Source organism: Carya illinoinensis, chromosome 16, assembly GCF_018687715.1.
Source record: "Carya illinoinensis cultivar Pawnee chromosome 16, C.illinoinensisPawnee_v1, whole genome shotgun sequence".
Classification (NCBI taxonomy): Eukaryota; Viridiplantae; Streptophyta; class Magnoliopsida; order Fagales; family Juglandaceae; genus Carya; species Carya illinoinensis.
Window position 1 is genome coordinate 579,331 of NC_056767.1, and position 12,834 is coordinate 592,164.

General features: G+C 38.8%; 1 pseudogene; it reads left to right on the top strand.

The window, feature by feature from the left end:
* Positions 1 to 503: 503 nt before the first annotated feature.
* Positions 504 to 12,834, top strand: part of LOC122299568 — a 31,758-nt pseudogene continuing 19,427 nt past the window's right edge.

Sequence of the window (12,834 nt, forward strand, 5' to 3'; positions counted from 1 at the left end):
TGCTGTCTGGACAATCAAGTACGTTAAGTATTTTCCATGCCCTTGCCTTAAAGACCCAAAACGCTAATCAACGTGGACATGATTTTTCACATACGATAATATAGCTAAAGCTTCTTGCCATGCGTGTAGAAGTAGAAAGCCAGGATTAATGGCAATTGGAGTAACAGTCCCGCCAACATAACGCTTAATGTCACGTATGATCTTCATGATTGGATGGTAGTTTCATATTTTGCCAAATATAGCGAGTCATTTGCTATTTCAACCAAAACAACTTTACTGCATCCACCATCATTGCTTTCTCATAATTTGATAATGGCCTTAAAAGCAAAAGTCCCAATCGAAGCAGCAAAATACTTAAATAAATATAAAATTGGGGCCAATGCAAGATTCCCATCGCGCACTTTATTCCATTACACACTTCGAGTCACCAAACTATACATATACTTGAAGATCATCATGGAACTCCACATTCGAAGGGACCGACTCCCTTTCTGGTTGCAGAAATGGTTTCTACTTCTCCTCCTCCAAAGGTAAGCTTACTTTATTTTCTTCACTAGATTCCTCATTGTTTGCAAATTTTGGACTCTGACAGGAAGTGCCTTCAGAAGACAAATGGGTAGAGGACGACACCTCTCGCAGAGCCAAATGGTGGTACTCAACCTTTCACACTGTCACGGCCATGATTGGTGCAGGAGTACTCAGCCTGCCTTATGCCATGGCTTACCTAGGATGGTATCTATTGGACTCTTCTCAATATTATCTTCAGTGCTCTTAGAAGGACATATTAAAACTAGTATACTGACCTTAAATACATATATATAAAATATATGTATATATATCACCTTTTTATATTTTCAGGGGTCCAGGGACAATGGTTTTGGTGTTATCATGGTGCATGACCTTGAATACATTGTGGCAGATGATACAACTCCATGAATGTGTTCCAGGAACTCGCTTTGATCGATACATTGACCTCGGTCGACTTGCCTTTGGGCCAAAACTGGGGCCTTGGATTGTGCTTCCGCAGCAGCTTATTGTCCAGGTTGGCTGTGACATAGTGTACATGGTCACGGGGGAAAAGTGCCTTAAGAAGTTTATGGAGATGGCCTGCACCAATTGCACACAGCTCAGGCAATCCTACTGGATTTTGATCTTGGGGCCATCCATTTTTTCCTCTCTCAGCTTCCCAATTTTAATTCTGTTGCTGGCGTGTCACTAGCTGCAGCAATCATTGAAACAAATTTACACTGCAAGGTTTTTGGAAATTTGACACTCTGTTTTCTATTGATGGAAAACTTTTATACAGACTTGACTTAGCTATATTAGGAATTTACAATCCTATTTACAGAGCATTAAAACACTATTCCAAAAACAGATTATTTAATACAATATCAAATCCGGATCCAAGAATAAAGTCTAGCACAAATCTTGGGTCATAATTGTTGCTTTTGTTATCTCTTGGTTGTCACCAGAATATCCTTTGCATCTTCCTTTATATGCCCCCGCAAGAACGGGCTACCATCGGTGAGTCCGATCTTGTTTCTTAGAAGATGAGTGCGTTGACGTGAAAGAGCCTTGGTGAGGAGATCCGCAAGTTGGTCATTAGTGTGCACATGACGAACATGAATGGCATTTTATTGAACCAAGTCTCTGACAAAGTGTAGATCAAGTTGAATGTTGCACTGGATTAAAACTTAAATGGGTTGCATCCAAGTTATCACACAGCAACAATGGCGGTTTAGAGAGTGTAAACTTGAGCTCCTTGAATAGAGAAAGTATCCACATTGATTCAGCTACTGCTGTGGCTAGTGCTCTATATTCAGCTTCGGTAGACGACCTTGCAATGGCTCTTTGTTTTTTTGAGCTCCAGGAATGGGTGTTGAGCCAAGTAAAACCAGATAGGCAGATGTGGAACTCCTGTTGTCCAAGTTGCTGGCCCAATCTGCATCCGAGAAACATATAACTTCTAGTGAGGATGATTTTCTTATGGTGATGCCATGAAAAATAGTATTTTTCAAATATCTCAGCAGTCTCTTAGTGGTTGTCCAGTGAGTTGTTGTTGGACAATGCATGAATTGAGAGAGTTTGTTTACTGCAAAACTAATATCAGGCCTAGTTAGAGATAGATATTGCAAAGCACCAATGACTCGATGATATTCAGTGGAATCAAATGATGAAGAACCATCATCAAGCTTTAAAGAAGCTGAAGTTGACAAGGGTGTTGTCACATCTTTGGCACCATCCATACTCGTTTTTGCAAGAAGTTCACGAATGTAGTGGTGCCGAGATAAAAATAGTCCATCTTTTGTAGGAATTACCTCAACACCCAGAAAGAAATTCAAGAACCCCAAATCTTTAAGAGAGAACTTTTGGCCAAGCTAGTCAATGATGCTTGCCACAAATTTAGATTGATTCCCAGTAATGATCAAGTCATCGACATAGACCAAACAATATGCAAGTATTGAGTCATGATGATATACAAATAAGGAGGAATCAGACTTGGCATTCACAAAATTGAATTCTAAAAGAGCTTGTTTGAGGGCTGAATACCAAGCACGTGGTGCTTGTTTAAGCCCATAAATTGCCTTTTGAAGACAACACACATGATCCGGCTGCTCATCATTCTAAAACCTTTGTGGTTGCTTCATATAGACTTTCTCGATCAAATGACCATGAAGAAACGCATTGTTCACATCCAGTTGTCTTAGTGACCAGCCTTGCATCACAGCTAGTGTCAAAATGGTTCTAATTGTAACAGGTTTAACTACAGGGCTGAAGGCTTCTTTGTAGTCCAAACCAGGCCTTTGATGGAAACCTTTAGCCACTAATCTTGCTTTGAACCGATCAATAGCCCATCAACATTTCTTTTAAGCAAACACCCATTTGCAGCCTATGATGTTACAGCCTTTTGGTGGGGGAACTAGTTGCCAAGTATCATGGCGCATAAGTGTTGTTAACTTTGAGGACATGGCATCACGCCATCGAGGATCAGAAAGAGCCTCACTTACACAGGTTGGTTCCAAGGAAGGAGGGATTGGTTGTTTGGTGACTACAAAGGACTTTTTGGGTCGATAAATATTGTTCATAGACTGAGTGACCATATGATGAGTGCGTAACAAAGATGAAGCTGGTAGTGTAGACTCAGTTTGAACATTAACAGGTGCTAGAATTTCTGAGGTGTGTGAAGGTGGAACTTCTTGCGGTAATGAAATACCAGGCGAAGCTGGTAGTATAGACCCATTTTGAACATTAAGAGGTGCTGGAATTTTTGAGGTGTGTGAAGGTGAAAATTCTTGCCGTAAGGAAATAACAGGCAAAGAGGAACATACCTGAGAAGCATTCGGCGCAAGAGAAGACACTAACCCAATCAGTGGAGGAGCGGCAGTACCCATTTCCGAATATCTTGGAGGTAGAGAGGAAATGATTGTCGGCAATGAGATCATCACATCCGAAGTGTGCAAATGAGAGGTAGATGGAGTTTTTTTGGTGGATTTCTGAAAAGGGAAAGTAGCCTCATCGAAAACAACATGTCGTGATGTGTACATACGGTGCATTTTTGGCTCCAGACAAAGATATGCATTCTAAGATAAAGAATAGCCCACGAAAACGCACGGAACTGATTTGGGCTCAAGCTTATTTTGATTATAAGGCCGTGTGAGAGGATAACACAGGCACCGGAAATGTTTCAGCTTGAGGTAATTGGTTCTTTGCTTGAACATGTTTTCAAAAGGAGTTTTATATTGCAGCGAAGAACTGGGCATCCGATTTATTAGATAGGCAGCAGCTTGAAACGCATAAGGCCAATACAAGCGAGGCATATGGGCATCAGTGAGGAGAGTAAGCCTGGTTTCAACAAGATGGCGATGTTGTCTTTCAGACATGCCATTTTGTTGCGGAGTGTGAGGTGTAGTTGTGTAATGGCCAATTTCATGAACGGAGAGATAAGTTTTTAGCCCAATATATTCTCCACCATTGTCTGAGTATAGGCTCTCAATTTTAGTGTTAAATTTATTTTCCACAATATGTCGAAATTGAGGAAAAATAACTTGAAAACTAGATTCGTTGGCCATAGGATAGAGCCAAATATATTTGGTGAAATGGTCAATGAAAATAACATAATATTTTGAACCATCCACACCAATATCCGACAATGGACCCCAAACATCCGAATAAATTAATTCAAGTGGAGATGTACTCTTTAAACCATAAGAATAAAAAGGCTGACGATGAGCTTTATTTTGACAACATGAATTACAAAGCAAATAAGTACTTTTTTTAGTAGGTAATGAAAAAACACGGATAAGATGATTGACAATTTTTGAAGAGGGATGACCAAGTCGTTTGTGCCAACCATCAGTTGATGTACGCTCATGAACATAAGCAACAACCTTTTTTGAAGCCATTTCTAGGGAATCCGGTAAAGGGTACACGCCATCTTCACAGTCACCTTTGAGTAGTGTTGCCCCTGTGATCTGTTCCTTCACCAGAAAATAAAATGGATGAAATTCCAAGTAAACATTATTATGTTTCATGAAATTGTGAACTGAAACAAGATTTTTTGGAATGGTAGGAACACATAAGGTATCACGTAAATGAAAGACACGGTTAGGAGAAGTGAACGATAATGAGCCAACATGAGAGACATGAAAACCTGAACCATCACCAATTACCACCTCATCAGTACCATCATACTCATAGTGTATTGAGAGATTAGAGAGATTTGTTGTCATGTTGTGTGATGTAGTGGAATCGACTAGCCATTTTTTATTTTTGCCGTGAGAGGCAGTTGCACAGTTGGCTGTAATCTCATTTGAATGAAACTTTGGATATCTTTTGGCCGTGTGGCCCAATTGTTCACACAATTGGCATTTGGGATTGAACTTACATTGGCCCGAGTCTGGTTTAGTCTTCTTGTTGTATCCACGGCCTTTGTTGAAAGATGTCCGACACTAAGTTGCAAAGCCATCATTGATGTGGTAGCCTCCATTCTGGTGACTATAGTTGGCCGTAGCAACCAAAGGGGAAGCAGACTGAGTCTTCATTTGACGGATATAATTCTCATGACTGACTAGAAGGTCATGGATTTCTTCAAACTTCAGAGAAGTGTCTCGAGCACAAATTGGGGCTACAATATCCCTGAATTCGGGACCAAGACCGTTCAATATGTAGAGAGTTAAGTCATCATCTGAAATAGGATGATCAATGATTGCTAGTTCATCAGCAATTATTTTTACAGCTTGAAGAAATTCTGTAACAGATCGAGTGCCACGGTTACTTAAGGTTAGATCTTTCTTAAGTTGCATGGCACGTGTTCGAGATTTTCCTGTATAGAGATGGGTGAGAGCTGTCCAGGCCTTATGAGAGAAGTTTTGCAAGATGCAAGGAGTGGAGTGATGGTTGTTGAGGTGGAGGCAAGGATGGTGTGAAGAATTAGTTTATCTTGACGAATCCAGTGGGAAGTAGCTTTGGAAGAGGCGGACTGAGTCTCATCAATGGCAGGACATTAACGCCTGCCGGTGACAAAATCGATCAAATCATAACCTATGAGCAGTGCTTCAAATTGGGCTCTCCATTGAGGGAAGGTGGTAGGGGTAAGTTTCTCATCGATGGTGGTGACGGCATTGATAGTGATGATGAGATTATCAGAGGAAGAACCAACAATAGCAGCCATTAGAAGGTAAAAAAAAAAAATTCTTGTTAGAGTGCTGGCTCTGTGGATACCATGAAACGAATTTACACTGCAAGGTTTTTGGAAATTTGACACACTCTGTTTTCTATTGATGGTAAACTTTTATACAGACTTGACTTAGCTATATTAGGAATTTACAATCCTATTTACAGAGCATTAAAACACTATTCCAAAAACAGAGTATTTAATACAATATCAAATCTGGATCCTAGAATAAAGTCTAGCACAAATCTTGGGTCATAATTGTTGCTTTTGTTATCTTTGGCTGTCACCAGAATATCCTTTGCATCTTCCTTTATAATTATGTCCCTATGGTAACTATCTGGTTCTTTACCTATCAAAAAGAAAAAAGAAAAAAACTATCTGGTTCTTTGAGTCTTTCCTAATTTTCACTACTCTTTCAACTAATGATCTAAGAAGGATTGTCCAGTGTAGTGTTTTTTTTTTTTTTGTGAGTTTTCAGCTTAAACTTTATGTGCATGGTAGACTTCAAACAGATTCTGGTAAAATAATTTCAACTTATTATAATTTCCAAGCCAAAAGAGAACTCAGAAAGGTATATAAAAATAAAAACAAAGGCCAAAAGAAAGGAAAGAAAGTGTCATGATAGGTTAGCCCTGAAATTAGCTGGGCCTCGGACCAACTAATTAACTCTGGATCAACTCAGATTTAACAAGAGATGTCGAGGGCTTAGAGCTTCGGAATCTAGAACACTCCCTCTGCATAAATTTTACTACTCTTCCTCAGTATTGAAAGAAACAGATCTTGTTGCTTCTATTTGAGGTGGTAAGCAGCACCTTTATAAACAATATTGTTTTTGTTGTTCTACTCTTGCCAAAATGACCAAAAGTTAAATGGTCAAAGCTTTGCAATCCTCACAGAAAAACTTGGTAATTATGGTGGCATAACGTCCAAACGTGCTCCAAGCCTCTAAAGCTCGAGTCTTGAGGTTAATTAGTGGGGCCTTCTTATCAATGCCCCTGATAATAACACCTATATATCAGAATACATAAATCCATAAATCATGCCTTCCTTGACCTTGGGAGTATGAACGAGGATGAAATTCAAATATCTAACACTAGATAATTAAGGAAACTATATTTGGGTCATAATTCTTGTGAGTAAAACAAGAATTTAGACAACAGGGGCATTAATTTCTTACAATCCCTGTCTATAGATAGCATGCTACACTAGGTAATTTCTTGATTAGCAGGTACTGTATGAGTGCTAGTATTTCTACCAATCATTCTAGTAGGCTGACGTTCAAGAAAATAAAAATGTCACTTTTGCTACGAAGAGAGAGATCTAGAGATCATGAAAGGCTTACGTGAGTGATGAACTTTCTTGAGAACCAACACAACGATTTATGAAGCACCCTGAGAAACATACGCAGGATTTCCATAAAATGACAGATTGAGTTCTACATCTACTGTATGAATTAGAGTTTCTGATTGGCGCAGTTATTCAACTATTGCCTAGGTGGGTTGCTTGGCGAGAGGCCGGATTGACAATGTGAGCTACGCATACAAAACAACAAGCTCAGCAGATTACATGTTTCGTGTGTTTAATGCGCTGGGTCAAATCACGTTTGCATTTGCCGGCCATGCAGTAGCCCTTGAAATTCAGGCCACAATTCCATCTACTCCTGAGAAGCCTTCAAAGATACCCATGTGGAAAGGTGCAATTGGAGCCTACTTCGTCAATGCAATATGCTATTTTCCGGTGGCCATGATTGGATACTGGGTGTTTGGGCAAGATGTTGATGACAATGTGCTAATGAATCTCCAAAAACTGCGTGGCTCATTGCCTCTGCTAACCTAATGGTGGTCATCCATGTCATAGGCAGCTATCAGGTACATGATTGCCTAATAACTCGTGCTAGATATTGTCATCCCCAATCAAACTTGTCATGTTCTAAGTGGTTGCCATATAACTAGTTGATCGAAAAAACTAATTAAAACTTGTCATATCAGCAAGTGCGATTGGAGATGATATATAAGGTTTAGGATGAATAATAGTATTACTCTTTTATACAATGAAAGTACGTACATGCATATATTAGTACAATATATGTATAAATGCAGGCTGCATGCATGCACACTACAAGGAATAAGGCTTTAAACGGCGTTTTGGTAATTCTTGAAAAAGAATTGGATGCTAATAGTCCTTTTTTGCATCCATTCGCATCGTCGCCGTTGAATATACCACTCAGATTGCATATTTGCACGAATGACCCGTGACAATGTTTATTGCGATGGCATATTTGCCTATTACGTCAATTTTGTCGTCGCAGTAGAGAAACTTCTTTTGCGTCGGCAATTATATGAATGGTAGAGATTTATTAAGGCGATTTTCGAAGAAACGCCGCAATAAAAATTACCCCTCAAAGTCTATTTTTCAAGGAAATGTTGCATAGCTTGTTTCTCCCCTCACGGTTTCCCTCACTGCTCGGTCTCCCGTTGCTGCCCACCATCATCTTCCTCCCTCTGCCATGACTTTTCAATACCTTCCCAAATCGAAGACGCCTTCTACCATAATGCTGAGCCTGAAGAAATGTTCCCAGAATCATAAGGTAACCGTCAGAATAAAAGAGTCCTATCTCCTTAATTCCTTCCATTGTCTTCAATCTAGTATATTTTTCGTAGGGTTTATGGCTTGATTTCTGGAAATTGTTGTTTTTTTCTTAAGGAGATACCATATTCGGCACAGCTATCCTTCAAATATTGTGGATGCCAAGACTAATCCGGAAGAATCCCACCATTTGTGTAGATGGAAAGCAGAGCTCGATTTCTGGGAAGAGCAAGAAAGTCCCACATGACTAATCCTGCATTAAGGTATTTTTTTCTCGGAAATTCAACATTTAATTTTGACATCCAATATCTTGCCGATACTCCCCCCCAATGCTTAGCTTTTATTTCTTCGATCTTTTCCCATTTATTCACTCACCTTCCCCTCTTTTTAGCATTACATGAGTTATTGTTGTCCTTCTTTAATGTAAATTAAGGTTTTCCCTGTATTTTGTTATATACATATACATACTTTTGTCATCATGTGTATACACACATATTTCTGAAACAGATCTAGTAATTTTCTTTGTTTTGTTTTTCTGTTCATCATGAAAATGTTCCCATTGCTTTTGGTACTTTGATAAACTGTGCACCACGTAGTTGCAAGTCTGAGAAAAAAAATTAGCATTGGTTTGATCTAGTATATGCATGCTATATATACTTGTGTGAATGGTATCGATAAGTGGTATCTGTTTTATGCCCCCATTTGGTATGTATTTGTTAGCATGCCCCATTAAGTAGAGGGGCTAAAGTTTAAATATGAATGCACCATGTGATGCTTATGATTCCATATGTCCTGCAACAACCTAACAATACTTTATAATTAACTAGCCTGTTTAACCTTGTCACACTAAATACGTCATATATATATATATATATATACATACATATGACAAACAAAGAAAGTTCCATGTCCCTGTATATGCTTAACACCCTAGAATGGTGAGGGCAACATATAGCAGTAAGGCTTGAATCCCTATTCCACAAACTTTTTTGTGTTCAAGGCAGCGTAGTATGTGTTTATTATATCCTTATTCAACAACTTCTCATACATGCAGGTAAGAGTTTTGGCTTATCATATCCATAAAAAGGTATGCCAATGAGGTTTAGGATTCTGTTACAAGTCAATACATCAAGTTTTCATTCAAATGCAAGCAAGCCCTTCTCTTCTCAATCATAGGCCCATATGGATTTTTTTTTTTTTGTATCTTATTTTTGTATCTTGACTTGGGAGTTTGCCCTTATCTTTATGCTCCTTGACTTTGAAGTTTTCCCTTATCCTTTTTTTCTCTTGACTTGGACCAATTACTACTACTTCATCCTGGTCATAGTTCTCGCATATGTCTGCCTCCTTGCATGCATGCATGCATGCACAAAATCAAGGTTTAAAGGGCAGTAGTAGTACTACTGCATGATAAAGTTGGAATAATAAATTTATGTTGTTGCTAATTGATAAAAAAATTCAGCTAAAACAAACCTTAGTGTGTACATACATTCCCCTATGCAGGGCCTACAGCCTTTGGTTTTTTAGTTGCTAAAGTTGTCATCAATTTGACCTTGATGCCTTCCTATGTCCCCAGGTTTGATAAGGAGCAGAACAAATGTCCTACATGATTATGCTGATTGAGGAAATAAGACTCGTAAGTAGATAGCTTACGACACGATTGGTTTAGTTTGTTAATTTTTGAACTTTCATTCACGTATACTTATCAATGTCTGTTAAACTTTCTGTTAGACACCTGCTTTCCTTCTATTTTACTGCAGTTAAGGTTTCTGTTGGATCGTTCTTTTTTCCCTTTCACTGTTGGTTCCTTTGGACCATTGTGGATGCAAATGATATTCACTTTTATACCCTGATATGCTTGTGCACTCAACATATTTTTTGGATATTAACGTAGGTAAAACCTATCTAGCTGAAACTAATTTTTGGGAGTGTTATCCCCAAATTAATTTACCTAGATTTTCCTCTTCTTCTTTTTTTCTCATGGGCCCTGATTAATACAGCAAAATCCCAAGTTCTCCACCTGCTTGTTAAAACCCCACATGGGCAGTTTAATATAGCATTCTGAAGGGATTTTCATACATTTAGTTTCTGCTGGGGTTAAAGGTAGGCTGTTTTCATTAATGAGGAAATTCTGTTATCACTCAATTATTAAGTCCACCATGACACGTTGGCATTGCAGGCAACTGACATATAGTTGCTTTGTCTCTTATGAATGTACTGTTATTGTGTGCATGGTATTATACACAAACCCCCAATAAATATATCTTAGACCAACACAAGTTTGTTTTCTTATCCAAGAAATCTCTGTCAACCCCCAGGCTAGCTTACTCTTGACTCCAAGTACACTTTGTGTTTGTAAATGGTGGATCATTGGTACTATCAACACCTTGGGCCTTTTTTGAAAAAAAAAAAACAGAGGCCTAAGGATCTTAATTAAGCTGTGAGGTCCACCATCCAGGAAGTTCAAACCCCTACCTATTAAAAATTAAACTTTGGAAACCTCACACAGAATAATGTATTAGGATAGCCAATTGCCAAACCAGCCTGGAAATTTGATGTATCTGGTCATGCTTTCCAATCAAGAACTATTCTCAGCCATAGTTAATTAATTTTTGGCTGGGTTTAGTTTTTGCCTTTCCTTCCTCTATTTTCTCCCTTTTTAATTTTTTAATTGGGTGGTAGGAAGAGGGGTTGTATGATAAATTCACAACTGAATTTAACCCTTTTAATTCACTCCAATACTGGATTGCCACTCTCATGCTTCAATTGTTTCTGTCAATAATCTCCTGCTGCCAACAACTTGCAAATGTCTGATGTAGAGCATGTCATCCAACTTATTACCTATTAGCTTATTTCAATGTTTGCAAAATTTAAGACTATTAAAAACAAATAAAACTGTTACCATGTTAACTGATGCATTTAATTATCTTGCAGGGGTTATAACATTGGAATTAGACGTATTTATGAAGGGGTAGCAAAATCTAATTTTCAAGATGCATTGACTTCACCAGAGACTGCTGAAGTAATTGCTAAGGTATGCTATCACCATTTCTTTAGATATATATATTAGTTTAGCTAGTTGTTTCAGTTATCCTCGTAAATTTTATAAACCTTCCAAATGTTCTTTAACTTACGACCTCTATAACTACTTATAGTCAAATGTGTGTGAATGTGACGCCCCCAAATCCCGCGTACGGACGCGGGAAAATCAAGACGTTCGGATGATGACAACACGGGTCACCACCCTATCGCCAAGTGCCAAGTGTGTGTACATGCAACAAGTGTGCAAAAGAAAACACGCAGTGGATAAACAAAGTCATATAACTAAGTACCAGAATTTTTTTTTTGTTTAATACAAATCCGTTCAAAACATATATAATAAAATATTACAAGCCACAAATATTGTTTTAAAACCAACTATAAGGCATAAACTTCAAATCAATACTCCGGCGGAGCCGCCTCCTCGGGTTCAGCCTCCTCCTCCTCCTCAATCTCTGCATCAAAATCTACGGTATCAAAATGGTGCCGTAAGTAAGTAAGATCCAAATGCCACTAAATAAAAACATATTAAACTCAAACAATATGCATAAAAGAATGCAAATGCACATGTCCTATAAAAACTACATTTTTCCACGCACGCCAAAATTCTATTTTGGCCCAAAACAAAACCTTTATCACATGTCCTTGACATTATCCCAAATAATGGCCCAAAACAAGAAACCACCATTTTTCCAGAAAATGGATCACATAGCCTTAAACATAACCTCGTCATTTTTCCAGAAAATGGCCCATAACCAAAACCAAAACCTGATCCAATTATTGCATGCACCATGATCTCCCCTAGGGATCATCCGCACACTCTGGCTCATGTGCCACACCGCAGGTAACGACTACGCATGTGACATCTAAATGAGTGATACCCAGTTCTAGCGCCTAGCGCGTACCTGGACCAGGCCATCCTCTAGTCCCCGCCACTCTAGGGACCACGGAGTCGACACGACAGCGTTACTGTATCGTGCAATCTGGTCGTCACCCAGCGACAATCCAGGAGATGTCACTCAGTATTATCCACTCCTGAGTGACCAGAGGAGTTCCACCGAGATAATACCCCATCCCGGCTTGGGGTCGTGACACACACTCACCCGAAAATCCATTTACACGATTAAAACTGGATTTTCTCAAATTAAATAAAATGCACACCTCAAGGCACAATTAACCAACCAATCACAAAACAACCAAACCAAGCAACTCCGTCCTCAATTCATCCGACCCTCGAACTCCTCGGACTCAGTCCGGAATCAACCAACCAGTCCATTAATTTATTATAAGAGCAAAAATATATTTAAATCTAAAATAGAGTTTGGAAAATACTTACAGCTCTATAAGGTATTTTTCGAAGGGTCACGATATTGCAAACGATAGAGAAAAAGTAACGTAACAGTGTATTTTACACTATGGTCGTGGGTTGTAAAATACCCACTTTCGAACGGAGACAAACCAAGACATGAAATTGATAGGGAATGGTCTAGAGATGTTTATGAAGCTAATGGAAGTGAGTTTTGGCCGTGGGTGGC